Source organism: Microtus pennsylvanicus, chromosome 4 (genome assembly GCF_037038515.1).
Source record: "Microtus pennsylvanicus isolate mMicPen1 chromosome 4, mMicPen1.hap1, whole genome shotgun sequence".
Lineage (NCBI taxonomy): Eukaryota > Metazoa > Chordata > Mammalia > Rodentia > Cricetidae > Microtus > Microtus pennsylvanicus.
Window position 1 is genome coordinate 117,198,945 of NC_134582.1, and position 13,684 is coordinate 117,212,628.

The 13,684-nt window shown below is 45.2% G+C and overlaps 1 non-coding gene across 1 annotated transcript; it reads left to right on the plus strand.

Moving 5' to 3' along the window:
* Positions 1–4,478: 4,478 nt before the first annotated feature.
* On the plus strand, positions 4,479–4,586 carry LOC142849162 (U6 spliceosomal RNA). The gene has a single exon (XR_012910555.1). It is a non-coding gene; the product is annotated as a U6 spliceosomal RNA (small nuclear RNA).
* Positions 4,587–13,684: the final 9,098 nt, after the last annotated feature.

Consider the following 13,684-nt stretch of genomic DNA (forward strand, 5'->3'; position numbering starts at 1 on the left):
GGGATTGCTGGATGACTCGGTGGCTTTATTCTTAATTTTGGGGAGGAATACCCATCCTTCTTTCTATCCTGGCTATACTAATTACCCTCATTCCAACAGTGTGCGGATATGCCCTTTCCCCTGCATCTTCACCTTTTTCACTGTCACCTTCTGTCTTTCTGAGCATAGTCTCTGTAATGAACCTGATGCTTGGCTTTTGGGTTTTGTAACCTTGTATTTACACCAACCCCATCCTGTGTCTTTAAGGTTGGGTTCTGATGTTGTCACCTCTGGAATTCCAATTAGTGTCTCTTTTCTCTCGCCCCATCATCTTTAGTTTGCGGAGCACATGGAACACAATTATAATAGAGCTTAGTGTGTTTCTCTGCTAAGTCTAGCAACTGACCCCAGGCCATATTTTATGAGTTAACTTTTTCATTTTGAATTCTGTTTTTATCACTTACATATCTGGTAAGATTTGATTGTATTCTTGACAGTAAATTTTACCTTTTAATGCGTTAGGTATCTTAATGTTCCTACAAATATTCTAGATCTTAGGCCAATTGCTTTGGGGGTTACTTTGAACTTAGTTTTAAAATATGTTAGGTAGGACCAGAATGATGCTTAGTCCACACTTAGTTGCCTTATACTATGGAAGAAAGATCTTTCTGACACTACACTGCCCCATTGGTCTGTCTGGAGGGGGCAACCATTAGTCTTATCCCCATGAAATCTTTGAGTAACAACAGTTCTTCCATCTTTTCTGGTGTCTGTTATTCATGTGCACACACTAGTCAGTGCTCAGTTGGAGAAACAAAGGCCACAGAAAAATGGAAAGATTTCTATAGTGAAAAGAGCCCTACATTTCCACCATGTAGCCTTTGTGATTAGTGTTTTGCATTTTGAGGGCTGGAGGTGTAGCTTAGTGAGAAAACCCAACCCATGCTGAGCATGCACACAACCCCAAGTTCAACCTCTAGAACCCCCAAATAAGTCATCAAATAAGCAAATAAATACCATCAATATGACCCTGATTTAAAAAGCATTAAATTCCTTTGAAGTGTCCTGACCACATTTCTGCCTGGATTGATTGGCACAAACACCGTCTTAACCTCTTGGCCACCATAATCATGCCTGAAGGAAGCTGAGGTGCGCCGAGTGGATTTCTATGGTGGCTATCAGCGCTTCCAAATGTCATAGGAATTGCTTTACTCAGCAGTGTCTGGCTTTAGTCTGCACATTAGTCCTGTCTGCAAACCAGTGCCTGGTAGGACAACCACACCACCAAAACCCCCGATGTATTGTGACACCGAAGGCTTTGGCAGCCTTCGTGGAAAAGAGAGACATAAGGGCACAGGTAGTATTTTTTACAATCTCTGCTATTTTGAAGCCATTGATCCTAAGTGACAGCAGGAACATTTTAACTGCTCTCAGGAGCCTGTGTGGCATAGGAACTGGGCCTAGGCCTGGAGCTGGTAAGCAGTGCTGTACAGGGTATCCAGAGGCGACTGTGCCTACTTTGTCCTCAGGCTCCCTCTCCGTTGTTGTTTGACTTCCCTGGGTCCTCAGTTCCATTTGGATCTCTCTCTCTTCCTCTCTCTCCCCCACTCTCCTGTCTCTCACACATGCACACACAAAAATGTACCACATAAGAATGTACAAGCACATAGCATACCTGTGCAGGCATACTGTGGTAGTTTGAATAAGAAAGGCACCCATAGGCCTATATATGAGTGCTTAGTCATCAGGGAGTGGTACTACTTAAGAAATTACAAGGTGTGACTTTGGTAGAGGAAGTGTGTCACTAGGAGTGGACTTTGAGGTTGCAAAAGCCCAAACCAGGCCCAGTATGTCTCTCTCCCCACTGCCTGTGGATCCAGATGTAGAACTCTCAGCTACTTCTTTAACACCATGTCTACTTGCATGCTGCATGTTCCCTGCCATGATAATAATGGACTAAGTCTCTGAAACTGTAAGCAAGCCCCAGTTAAATGCTTTCTTTGATAAAAGTTGCTGTGGTAATGGTGTCTCTTCACAGCAACACAGTAATGACTAGGAGACATAAGTAGATTCACACTATACAGTGTACATACATAAGCATACATAACTCAGCACACATAACCTCTGAATGCATACAAACTACATGTGTGAATGTAGGGGATAGTCACATGCAACCATGTATGAGTATATTCATGTACAAATGTACCACAGAAACATGGTAGAGGTGCTTCTCTGGCTCTCCCTGTTTCAGTTGTAGATGCAGAAACACCCCTTTCATCATGTTTGTTCTGTGTTCAGATAATCCACCCAGCACACTCACTAGAAGTAACTTGGTATAGATGTGCTACCTTTCAGGGTGAGTGTGCTGCTGGCACTAAGCATTGAAACGAAGCCTCAGGATGGCACGGAGCTTTGTGGTTAAGCCTATGAACACAAGTGACAAGGAAAGGAGCTGGGAAGAAGGCCCTGGGAGTACCCAGGATGCCCAGTTAGGGTTTACAAGAGTCACAAGATAGAGGAGAAAAGAAGAGAAGAGGGATTAGCTTAACTGATGGAAGCTGTGGCTAACGAATGCTGAAATAAGTGGCATCAGAAGGCCTCCCCATGAGAAGCAGTGAATGGCGAGGGCCTGCCGTGAGAACATCAGATGCTTCAAAGCATTGAACTGTATTCACTCTATGCAATATTTCTCATGGTTCAGATCAGGAGTTTTAGGAAAAATAAAAGATGGATAGAATTTGAATTGGCTCCATAGATGGTTGGTTTCGTTTCCTGAATCATAAATTGAGCAGATTTTCTATTAAAAAAGATATACCCTACACTTTTAAATAATGTATTTGTCTTTATTTATGATAAATAGGAGAGAGTGTACCTTGTGTGCCATGCATTGAATAAATGTGGACCCTGACGTCCTTTTTGAGTGGTTATTTTTAATCATTGTTATAGAAAATTCCTGATGAAAGCAACTTAAAGAAGAAAGGGGTTATTCTACCTCACAGTCTGGGGGTGTGGTAGTGAGGGCAGCTGTCACAGCGGCCCCAGGAGGGAGAGGCTGGTGACTCACTGCACCTGCACTCAGGAAGAAGAGAGAGATGAATGTTGCATTCAGCTCATTTTCTCCTTCTGAACTTTTCTACATGTAGTCTGGAGCCCCGGCATGCTGCCACCAGCACTTAAAGTAAGGCTCTCTGAGAACTCTCAACAGCCTGGGGTCTTAAATGTAGCTGAGGCCTCACTTTCACAGCCTTATGCAATGGTCTCTTTAGGCCCAATTGCAGGGTCTTGAGCCTTGCCATACGATACTGGCCCCAGCAGCTTTCTGGAACCTTGGTGCAGCCTCCATGAGCCCGGAACACTTGCACTTTGTATGCCTGAAAAAGTAGCTGCATGTGGATGACCTGGTGAAGTTCTGATGCCAGTTTTACCACAGCTGTAAGGACTTGGTGTGTGTTGGTGGCTGAGCTCAGGGCCGTCATCCCAGAGGTGGTTGTTTTAACTTCATAACCTTTTTTTGATATTCTGAGGTCAGAGTCTTTTCATTCAGATGAAATAGAATTTTCATAAGCTGGAGTCTTCACTGGGTGGAGTCTTGTCTCAATAGAAGCTTTGTTTCTCTTAGATGACGTTAATCAGGTCAATTAATCACTTCTCCATGTTTGCTTCATCCTAAAACTCACACTTCTTTTCTTTCCTTGCCGAACATGTTTTGTCTTTCTGTCCTCCTACACCTCAGAGCTGGGCAGCACCCATGCCGCAGCCTGAATGTCATGCCCTCTTGAAGTCTCCTCTACTGAACAGAGTCCATTATTTTTTAATTCAGCCTCACTTTAGTTCTTGGGACACATGCAGAAGTCAGCCAGACTTTTGCCAGGTTGTAAAAGGAATGGTTTCTAGTCCAACTCCCAATAGAGTCTTTGTTCTCTGCTAAAATATCCGGAGCCAGGATCCCACTGTGCGCATGTCTCTTGGCATTCTGGTCTCCTACAACACTATTATAACAGGCCATTACGCTTTCCGTGTACAACAGCATTTCCCTCTTCCTCCTGCAAGCTAGTACAAAAATCCCTCCCTGTGAAATGGTTTATCACAGCAACATCCCTACTCCCTCCCTGGTCTGTATTAGTTACTCTTCTTGTTGCTGTGGCAAAAGACATGACAAAGAATACACCCCATCATGGCAGGGAAGGCACGACGAGGAACGTGACAGGCTAATCACGTTGTGATGGCTAGTCACACTGTGCCCCCAGTCTGGAAACAGAGGAGGGGGTGTGTGCTTGGCTTGTTCTATCATTTCCCCTCTTTTTATTTAGCTCAGGACTCCTGTCTATGGATGGTCCTCCTCAGTTAAACCTCCCTGGAAATACCTTGTAGACACGCCCGTCCCAAGGTTCCTCTCTTAGGTAATGCAGTCCAGTTGAGGATGAAGAGCAACCATTGCGCCCTCCTGCCCCAACAGCTATAAACCAAAAGCAGTGACGAGTGTCTTCATAGTTGCGGTTGTGTTTGCTGCAGCAGCGCATATTCTAAAGACTGGAATGACATGGAGAAGGTTAGCATGGCCCCTCCGCAAGGATGACATGGAAATTCGTGAAGAGTTCCATATTTTTCTATGAGGCACCTGGCAGTCTGACCAGGACCTATCCCTGGTGGATGAGCTAACTTATTGGAGCTCATTCCTTATGGTGGGGTGCCATGCTTCTTAGCCTTAATGCAGGGGAGAGGGTCTTGGTCCTACCCCAACTTAATATGCTGGACTTTGTTGACTTCCCATGGTAGCCTTTACCCATTGGGAGGAGTTGATAGGGGATGAACTGGGAGGGAGGTGGGAGGGGTATGGGAGGAGCTGGGAGAACTGTGGATAGAATGTAAAATTAAAAAGAAAAGAATAGTTGCATCTGCATTCTTGACTTAATGTAGGGATGGTGGGAGCTGGCTGTCTGAAAACAGCAACTTCGAGGAACAGTGATGTGCTGTGGAAGGAATTGCATGATAGAGCTAGGACTTTACCAGGCATTGCTTCTACAGTCACTGATTGTTTACTGAGTTCTTGAACGTGTCAATCAGATCCCCTGGTTGCAGGTTCATTAAGATTTAAGTGGAAAAAGAGTTGACTGCATTCTGATAATCTCCTGGATTGGGCAGCCCCAGTCTTAGTAAACACGGCAGAGCAGGGGTCACCATCCCCAAGAATGGCAGGCAGCACACCCTGCTGCTAAAACTCAAGCATTTTACAACGCTGTCCATGTCAGAGAGAATTGCTCACTCTTCTGCTAAGATCCCTTGGTTCTTTCACTGGGAGAGGGAAGGGGCGAGAGGGGACGATGTGGATGAAGATGATGGAAACGTATCATATACATGTATGAAACAAAGAATTTTTATAGAATAACAAGAAATTAAAACAAAAGGGAAATGCATTAGTAGGCTGGCGTTGTTCTTTGCTATCCCTTTCAACATAATTTAGTGGTTTCTGATGTTCTTTTCTGACTCCTCAAGTAGATTTGCAAACAAAGATCCTATTCCACAAAGAACCCCCAGAGGTCCTGACTAAGAGTAGCACTGGGCTGGTGAGATGGTGTGATGCGTACAGACGCTTGTCATCAAGTCTGATGACCCAAATTTGGTCAACTCGACCCATATGGTAGGTGGAGAGAACTGCTCCTGAAAGGTGGCCTGAGGACCATGCAGTCGGCGTGCTGTCAAGTGTGAGCCCACACACAGGCCGCTAGATAAATAATGTAAACAGGTGCACAATATAAAACACAAACAATGGAAACAATAATGGCTAGTAGAACACACCCACCGTGTAGGGCATGGTCTCAAGACCTTCGTCTGTTTATATAAAAAGTGGGGGTTTTCTAATTTTCAAAGGGGTTCAGCAGCTGGACAGCCCAAAGAAACACCTACTCCAGGCTGTGCCATGGTGACCCATAGAGGAAGTGTTCTCTCTTCCAAGAACTTCCGATCCTGTAAGAAAGAGAAATGTTTTCTATCCCAACAAACTTCTGAAATTATAGTTTGTTGAGACCACACCATATCTGTATCCATGGTCGGCATTTTGTGCATGTGTTTCACGTCCATGCACAGAGATATAGAACCTCGCACTTTCTTTATTGGAAAGCTGAAACGGTCCCCACGAGCAATTGAAAGTTCACATTATTTAGAAGGGTCAGACTGTTGGCTCTGGTAATGGATGAATCACAAGTCTCCCACCACCCGAATCTAATTTCTCCGAACTTGGAATACACAGCTTTATGCTGATGGGGAATGGTGTGAGGGGACTCCATTTGCTACTTGGAAAGTAGAGTATCATGTTGAGCAAACTGCACATCTCTGATAGTCATGGTGAGCCCCATACTAGTTAGCATGACAGAATGAGTCAGAGTAAGTGGATTTGCTGTATTTCCTAAATTGTGTGAATAATATAAAATATTGCCATCGGTAGAGTGTTAAGTGGCTTCATTCTTATACCAAAGCAATTTCTATTATCTGGAAAAGAAGAGACAAAGTGAGAAAGAACAGAACCTTAGGTTTTTCAGAAGTCTTCCCGGCATTCAAGGTCAACCTCTGTAAAATGTCCGTCAAACTCAGCGAAACATGATCACAGAAGACACACTATTTTGGATTATTTGCTTTCTTCCTACTTGTTTGGGAAACGGGAAATTGCTCTGTTTTGTGAATATGCATTCATGCCAGGTATACAGAGGAATCTCGGCTTAGGTCCATAGTTGAAGACTACAGTGAAAGTGGGAATCAGATGGCACGTTGTTCTCACAACCTTTTTAAAAAGTCCCCCCCCCCCCGTGTGTGTGTTCGAGTGTGCGTACTTCATGTGCACATGTGTGTGAGACCAAATGTCAGTGCTGTGTGTCACTCCTCGGGTGCTCTCCACCTTACTTTTGAGACAAGGTCTCTCACCAGCCGAGAGCTTGACAAGTAGGCTAGATTGGCTGGCCAGTGAGCCCCGGGATCTGTCTGCCTCTCCAGCACTAGGATTCTAAGTGTGTTTCATTACACTTGGCTTTTTTCCCAACACAATATTTTTATTGATTATTTGGGAATTTCACATCATGCACCCCGATTACATTCCCTTCCTCCCCCTAAGTCTACCCCCATCCTTCCCACTAAAAAGAAGAAGAAAAACACAAACAAAACCCAATTCGTGTTGATATTTGGCCTTTTTGTTTGTTTTACTTATTTATTTTATGTATATGAGTGCTCTATCTGGATGTATGATTTTATGCCAGAAGAGGGCATCAGATCCCACTCTAGCTGGGAATTGAACTCAGGACCTCTGGAAGAGCAGTCAGTGCTCATAACCACTGACCTATCTCTCCAGCAGAGACATTTGTTTTTTTAAAATGTGGCTTCTGGACACTGCCTTGGAGTCCCTATACTTACATAGAAAGCACTTTACCAATTGAACTGCCTCCCCAGCCTCTAACAATGTTTCGAATGTTTCATGGCCCAAGTTGCTGGGTTCTTCAGAGGGCTTCTAACAACAGGCAAGAAAGCAGGGCTGGGTATGGAAGGAGGGAAGCCCTCAATGGGTTTGTTTGGGCCACTTTGTAAGATTTGGAATTGTCTCCCACTTTTGGAGATGATCTGGCAGAATCCACAACGAAGACCATGAAAGACAGAGAACTCCCCTGATCTCTTCCTGACTCTGGCTAACATCTTTAGGCGAGAAAGCCAACGATTTTGGTTGTTTGGGCCTGGAGAGTTGGCTCCGCAATTAAGAACACTTGGTGCTCTTGCGGAGCACCCAGGTTTGGCTCCTAACACTCACATGATGACTCACAACCACCCATAACTCCAGTTTCAGAGAACCCAACACCCTTTTCTGACCTCTGAGAGCACTGGGCCGGTCTATGGTGCACACACATACATGCAGCCACTTATAGACATAAAATAATAATAAGAAAAGATTTTTTAAAAGGTGCTTACAAATGAGCGCACGCCGCGCGCGCGCGCGCGCGCGCACACACACACACACACACACACACACACACACACACACACACACACACGACTCTGAGGTCGGGTTCGCCCTTGAGAACACCTCTGTGTGCAAATCTCTGCTGTGAGGCTCTGAATTCATGGGTTTGGGTCTCCATATGCTCCCTGGGCAATGGCAGTTAGGACATAGAGCATTTTCCTGAGACCCCACTAGGGGGCAGGCATGCTGTCAGGACTGCCAGAGAATCGCCGCTTTCTTAGGAGTAGACTAAAATATGTTAGTGTATAATTTATGTGCCTGTAGGCACTGTAAGGTAATATAATTGGCTTGTCAGAGCAGCAGTGTTGTTTGCTTTGAAATATGCCCATCAACAACCTCTCTTAAAACTGTTGGGAATGTGCTGTGACTTTTGATGCACTGATTTAGAGAAACCCCTCAGGCTTACCTGGGCCTCATTCATTAACTTTTTTCACATTGTGTTCAGAAGCATAGAACAAATTCATCAAAACAGTGGCGTGGTTTTTGTTTCCGAGCCCTGACAGGCACTCCTGCTACTGCATCCGATGACTTCCCTTAATAAATAGAAGATTATTTTTAGGATGTGACGTGTAACCAATATCTGTTCTAAGGAGGGTAGTGGAGAGATGTTCTCTCCGTAGCTGGCTTGGGGATGCTTAACAAAGCATGTGTGTGTTAGCTTATGCACTGCAAGGGGAAAAGTGCCATTTCTTGAGGATCCATATGGGATGCCTTCTGGAGAAGAAAAATCCCCTTCTGTTATCTGTCAATACATACATCTAAGTGAGCAACTCCTAAGCCATATGCAGAGACCCAGAGAGAGTGTCATCTTGTTGATTTCCCCCCTCTTCTTTCTTTTCTTTTAAGGGTGAGTGCCATGGACACATTCCACAGGGAACCTTGCAAGTAGAGCTGCATTTTCACAAGGCTGCTACCGTGGGTGTACTTTAATGGAAGATAGACAAGAAGGACCCGGAGCCTCTGTGTGCAAACCTTCCATCTCTGGGTCATCTGTGTTTATACCACACTAACTAGCAAACACTGGAAATGGGGCTTTTAAGTTTTTAAGGTCTCCAGTTGGGTTAGATGATACATTTCTGCAATCCAAGGCCTATGGGTGTGGAGGAAGGAGGATTGCAAGTTCCAGGGAAGTCTGGGATACACTGAGACTCTGTCAAATTAGTCCTCCTCCCAAAAGAGAGTCTTTGTTTTAAGTCCTAGCTAAAGCTAGACCCTGAGAAGTGAGCGTGCGTGTCACAGCTCTGTGTCTGTGGAGTTTGAGGAGTGAAATGAGATGGAGGCAACGAAGAAAAATATTTAAATCTAAGCTCAGCTGGTAGGCCAGAAAGGATGTGCAGAGGAACTAAAGGCTTCGGGGTCTGTGAGGGCTAACATCACTGTCAACTTTACTAGGTTTAGAATCTGCTAGGAGGCACACCTCTGGATGTGTCTGCGAAGGTATTTCCAGAAAGATTTCACTGAGGAGGGGAAGCCCATGCTGAGTGTGGGCAGTGCTATCCCATGGGCTGGGGTCCTGACTACAGATGGACTGCCACAAGCTGCATCCAGCTGCATCCAGCTGCATTGTGCTTCCGACTTAGCATCCTCCTTGTTGTCTGGTGTACCTCAGACTGCACAGCAAAATGAACCCTTTCCTCCTTAAGTTGCTTTGGTAGAGCAGTGGGAAAGGGAGCTAACAGGAGTTTGCAACGCAGTGGAGGGATCGCACCTATGTGAAGGTGGGAAGAGGAGCCACACTGCTCTCTCCTGAGATAAAAGCAAAGGGCCACACAGGGGACCAGTTAGAAACCCAAGGAGAGAAACTTTGAGTTCAATGTTCTTTCTTGGTTCCCAGTGGCCAAGGTTATCTGTTCCCTGTCCTCTTGCTTTCCCTCAATATTAAAACTCATCTTTTACCATTAAAGAAACGTGTCTAGTGTTAGATAGGATCTTTTATTATTTTATTTTTTAATCCCGTGTATGTGTGTAAATGTGTGTGAATGTGTACATGTGAGCTCAGGGGCCCTTGAAAGCCAGAAGAAGGTACTGCATGTCCTGGAGCTGCACTTGCAGCAGGTAAACATCCACCCCCTTAAAGATAGGATCTCTTATTTGCCTGGAGCTCATCAGTGAAGCTAGACTGGTTGGTCATCGAGACCGGGTACCCTCCTCTTTCTGCTTCCCCAGATCTGAGATTACCAGTTTGTACCAGCACTCCTGGCATTCATGGTTACAATGGTTCTCTTGTTCTGGATTATTCTAGAAAACTCAGGATCTTATAAAGCACCAGTGACTTTTTTTTTTTTTAAATCTGTATGACTAGGTTCAGCAACCTAGCCCTTTAAGGTGCAGATTTACCTGGTGTGTTCTAGTGATAGGCTGAGAAAGTCCCCTTTCCTGTGTCGCACATGAAGAAGCATTTACTTACCATAGGGACCAGGGTACTGAAGATCAGGACAGAAGGTGCTCTTCCTCAGAGCTTCAGTCTTTGGTAAAAACATATAAAAACCCACCTGCTCTTTCTCGGTAGCAGAATGCTGTGCTACCCAAAGGCAGCCTTGTTCATCCATCTCTACCTCCCAGTAACAAGCCCAGGACCTCGGGTATCGGAGGTGCTTAATTCTGGTCCGCGAAACCCTCAAGCTACTTCAAGTACTCATTTGTTTTTGCTTCCTGAGATTGCATGAGAAATTCCACTCCTGTTGGTGGCGTGCAGAAATGAGCTTCTGGGGCCATCTGGTGATTAATTTCAACCTTCAGTGTGTCCTGGCTCTGCCGTCCACATCTCCTGTTCTGGCTTCCTCCCCACACCTTCGGGAGCCCCTGGGGCCATTGCTTGCCAGGCCTGGGAGAGAATTTCGGAAACCTGCCTGACACTTCGCTTTATTTTGAAAAATGACTCAGTGTGAAGTCAGCTGTGGAGTGGTACGTGGTGATTTTGTATGTCACACCAGAGGGACAGGGAGCAGTTCTGTGGGTGGTGTAGGGGACATGGAGCTATGGTTCCTGGTGGAGGGCAGGAAGACCAAGCAGTCCTGTTACCCTGGGGTCACGAGGGAGACAATTCTGTCTCCAGCAGCTCTGAGTAAAACATCCTTATGAGTTCTCCGTTAATTTTCCCTTGTTGAGGGCATGCCATGCAGAGTCGTCCTGGCTGTGCTGCAGCGGTCACCATACCAAGATGAAGTCGCTTAGAAGAGCATGCCCAGAAGCAATTTAGGCTGTAGCACACCAAAAGAAGTTCCTGAGGTCAGCTCACCTGACTTTGTTAATGCATGTTGACCCTTATTTTGTGGCTGAGTACAGAACTAAGCACTTTATCCATCCATCTCTGTTAATTGATTCATTTGACTGACAATGAGTCAAAGTACAGGCTGCTTAATTTCCCAAGTGTCCTGTTTGTTTGTTTTTGTCAACGTGACACAAATTTAGACATAGTCTGGAAATAGGGAATCTCTCTCTCTCTCTCTCTCTCTCTCTCTCTCTCTCTCTCTCTCTCTCTTTCTCGTTTTTTTGAGACAGGGTTTCTCTGTAGCTTCGGAGCCTGTCCTAGAACTAGCTCTTGTAGACCAGGCTGGCCTCGAGCTCACAGAGATCTGCTTGCCTCTGCCTCCCCAGTGCTGGGATTAAAGGCGTGCGCCACCACTGCCTGGCTAAGAGGGAATCTTAAATGAGAAAATAACCCCCATCAGATTGGTCTGGTAAACCTGTGGGCATTTTCCGGGTTAATAACTTATGTGGGAGACCCAGCCCATTCTGGGTGGTGCTACTTCAGGGCAGTATAAAAGAAAGCAAACTGAGCAAGCCACAGGGAGTAGTCCAATAGGCAGCACTCCTTCGTGGCGTCTGCTTTAGTTCCTGCCTCCAGCTTTCTGCCTTGATTCGTGCTCTAGCTTCCTTTCATGGTGGACCAGAAACTGTAGGCTGAAATGAACCCTTTCCTCTCCAACTTGATTTTGGTTGTGGTGTTTATCACAGCAACAAGATGTAAACTCATACACTAAGACTTGAGTTTTGTGGGGAGGAGTCTGCATGTGCAGAACTGATGTTGTAAGGAGAACATTCATCCCAAGAATTATTTCCAATGTGTGGTAGGCACTATCAGAAATGATAAGTATTATTACATATATATGTTTTAAGTAAAAAATTAATTGACTCCAAAGTATTATGCAGCATGAATTCTCATAGGTCTTAATAATAAAAGCCCAGAATCAGATATAGGGAAAAATGCTGAGATATCAGAGAGATGAAGGAACAAACACACAGCTACTTTACTTATTCAACTTCCCAGCTGAAAAGAGATTGAGTTCCTGTCTCCTCCTGTTTTATCATGTCCTTTCTCTGTCCAGCTGTTGTTGGGGGCTGCTTGTTCATTTCCCAGCCACACAGACTCCCAAAAATAATCACACAGAAACTATATTATTTAAATCACTGCTTGACCAATCACTTAAGTGTATTGCTAGTTAGCTTTTATATCTTTGGTTAACCAATTTCTATTATTTTATGTTTTACCATGAGGGGCATGTCCTACCAGCAAGGTTCCAGCTGGCAGCTGGCGTCTTTTCCCTCTGGTGGCTTCATGGTATCTCTCTGACTTCGCCTACTCTCTCTCTCTATACCTCTTCCAGCATGGCTATATTCTGTTAAGCCATTGGCCAAAAGCAGCTTCTTTATTCATTAACCAATAAAAGCAACACATATACCGAAGGCCTTCCCACACCATCCAGCCATATCACTTCCTGTCTGTCTGTACAGACCTCCAGACCTCTATGGTTAGCTAGTGGCTAGCTCTACCTGTAGGGCCCTGGTCTGCCCTTGTTCCTGGGGTGCGTTTGTGGGGACAGTTTATGGTCAGCTGACTAAGCATCCTGCTTGTTTCTGTGCTCTCCCTGCCCCGCCTGGTGATTAGCTGCAGGGCGTTGTCTCCATTGTTAATATGGTAATTTCCCACCTGCCTGGGCGGAGATCCTAGTACAGCAGTTAGGTAGATAAGGACTCCCCCAAATCTGAATAAACTGGCATTCGGCTGGTCTCCTTTCGAATGACCCAGGTCTCTGTGTGTGTTCTTTCAATCTCCAGGCCCTTGCTTGACTCGCATAGGGTACGGTGGCGTGTGAACTGTACCGAGGGTGTAACACAAAATCGGGTGTTACATCTACCCTCTGATCTTCAGGCAAATTTTTACAAAGAATATATAATCACAGTATTAGATATTCTGGATATAAGTTTTGAAAGGTTTATATTAATAACATCAGTGTAGGATGTTGGAAGTTGTAGAGTCTAGTACTGGGGTGACACTATAATAAACTTGGGTGTCCACAGTATGATGCCTGAGTAGGGGGACCCAGACAGACAGGATTTTCCAGAAGATTCAAAAGGAAGTGCTCAGACTATATGACCTGAGCTCTCCTGACACACAGGTCTAAACCTACCATCGTTTCTTAGAGGAGCTGAGGTTTGAGTGGGAAATGCCCCCATAGGTTCGTGAGTTTGAGCAATTGGTCCCCAGCAGCTAGTGCTGTTTCGGGGAAGTTGTAGAACCTTTAGGATGTAGAGCCATTTTGGGGGAAGTGGGGTTTTATAGCCAGAGACCAAGGTAAATTGTAATTCAGTTCTGAACCTGCACGGTTTCTACGTCTCCACGACTGCCGAGGTTCTAGTCAGCTAAGGCGTGTGGAAGGTTTGGAAGGCACAGCTTTGCTCCGAGAACTCTCACGCACAGTGACAACT